Consider the following 2,231-nt stretch of genomic DNA (forward strand, 5'->3'; position numbering starts at 1 on the left):
GCTCAGGCCCGGCCGCCGCCGCTATATGAGGCCCCGCCCTCAGGCCCCGCGCCGCGCAGGCCCCGCCCCAGCTCCACCAGGGTCCCGTGACCACGCCCCGGCTCCGGCCCCAAGGGACCGCCCTCGGCGCGTTCTTGCCCTCCTGGACAGCCTGGCATCCTGTGGCCGCAGGGCTGGGGGTGGCCTCAGGGGTTGGGGGTGGCCGCAGGGGTTGGGGGTGGCCTCAGGGCTTGGGGTGGCCTCAGGGCTTGGGGTGGCCGCAGGGCTTGGGGTGGCCGCAGGGCTTGGGGGTGGCCTCAGGGCTTGGGGTGGCCTTGCCTTCGGCCTGTCCTGCTGCTGGGCTGGGAAGTTGAGGCCAGCGGGGTGGCACCCAGGACAGTGAAGCCAGGCTTGGCACAGTGCACAGCGCTGGCAGAGCATGAGGCCGGCGTGGGGGAGGCCCTCGGGAGTCCGGCTGGGCTCTGGGCCTGCTGTGTCCTGTGGGTGACCATCTTCTGGGGGCGCTCTGTCTGAAGGCCAGGTTCAGTCTGGGCCTGGAGGGCTGCCGTCCAGTGGGCTGGGGAAGGCCAGATCATTCCTTCCAGGAGGTCCCCCTAGCTCTCACCCCCCACCAGGTGCCGCCCCTCAGCCTCACCATGTCCCCTACTCCCCCATCCGGCGACCAAGCTCCGCCGGGCAGGGCCGTCCATGCCGCACTCAGCTCACGCTCCATGGGTGTCCCTCCCGCTGCAGTGCAGTGTGGCCCCCTTGGGAGGTCTCGCCGGGCTCCTCCGGCCAGGACCTGCCAGGCACCTGCCCCTTGATCTCTGACCTCTGCCGCTGTCCCAAAGCTGTCCTGTACCCCGGCTGCAATGCAGCCTCCAGGGCCCCCCCAGCCAGGCTGCCACCCCCTCCAGCCTTACTGCCTTCCAGGCCCCCTGGGGTCAGACAGGACCTTGGCACTGAGTCCCAGGCCCAGCAGGAGGCCACACCAGGCTCAGGAGGGGCCTGCCCCTCTCGCGGGCACCCTAGGAGGAGGTGGGAACGCCCCTGCAGGGAGAACCTTCTGGGGCTGGGCTGGGCCTGGAGGACCCCGGCTTCCCCTGTGGCTGCCCCCGAGGAGGAGGCAGCTGGGGCTCCAGCTGGTTAGCCCGTGACGGGTAGGGAGAAGCCTGGCTGTGCCCACTGGACAGGAGTCCTGCATGGTCCAGCCACTGTCTCAGGCTTGAGTGAGGGGGCAGGTTAGGGTGAGGGTGAGAGTGAGGGTGCGGGAGGGGGCAGGGTGAGGGTAAGGGAGGTGGCAGAGTGAGGGTGAGGGTGAGGGAGGGGGCAGGGTGAGGGTGAGGGCAGGGTTAGGGTGAGAGTGAGGGTGAGGGAGGGGGCAGAGTTAGGGTGAGGGTGAGGGAGGGGGCAGGGTTACAGTGAGGGTGAGAGTGAGGGAGGGGGCAGGGTGAGGGTGAGGGAGGTGGCAGGGTGAGGGTGAGAGTGAGGGAGGTGGCAGGGTGAGGGTGAGGGTGAGGGAGGGGGCAGAGTGAGGGTGAGGGTGAGGGAGGGGGCAGAGTGAGGGTGAGGGTGAGGGAGGGGGCAGGGTGAGGGTGAGGGTGAGGGAAGGGGCAGGGTTACAGTGAGGGTGAGGGTGAGGGAGGGGGCAGGGTTACGGTGAGGGTGAGGGTGAGGGAGGGGGCAGGGTGAGGGTGAGGGTGAGGGAGTGCCTGGTGCCCTGAGCCTCTGACTGGGAAGGCTGCAGTGCCTCCTGGTGCCTGGCACCGTTGGGAGCTGCAGGCACATCCTGGGCCGGGGCTGGGGGCGGCTTCCATTCTGAGGGCAGTGGTCCCGGAGGCTGTCTGAACCCAGTTCAGAAAAGGGAACCAAGTCATAAGTTGGCTCCCGGCCTGGCAGGGGGCTCACACATTAGCTCTCGCCCTGCTTGGGGTTATCTGAGATCAGGATGTGGTGAGCAGCAGAGGGGGCTAAGCTACCCCCCATCCCACCCCAGCCCTGCCCGGCCACTTGTCCCCCAAGTGCTCCAGGCACCACCCTCCAGAGCTCAGGACTGCCCCCTCACACTGTGCTCGTGTGCGTCGCGGTCCCCTGCACACACACCTGCACATGGGTCACACGGAGGGTTTATTGACAGACCTGCCTCCCACTGGGCAGGTGTGGGCCGGGCTGGGGGCTGGGAGCTGAGGGCTCAGGCAGGAGCAGGAGCTGGCCATGGGCGGGACCAAGTGGGCTACAGGGAGCAGCTGTGC

Source organism: Pipistrellus kuhlii, unplaced genomic scaffold, assembly GCF_014108245.1.
Source record: "Pipistrellus kuhlii isolate mPipKuh1 unplaced genomic scaffold, mPipKuh1.p scaffold_m20_p_34, whole genome shotgun sequence".
In the NCBI taxonomy this organism is placed as follows: domain Eukaryota; kingdom Metazoa; phylum Chordata; class Mammalia; order Chiroptera; family Vespertilionidae; genus Pipistrellus; species Pipistrellus kuhlii.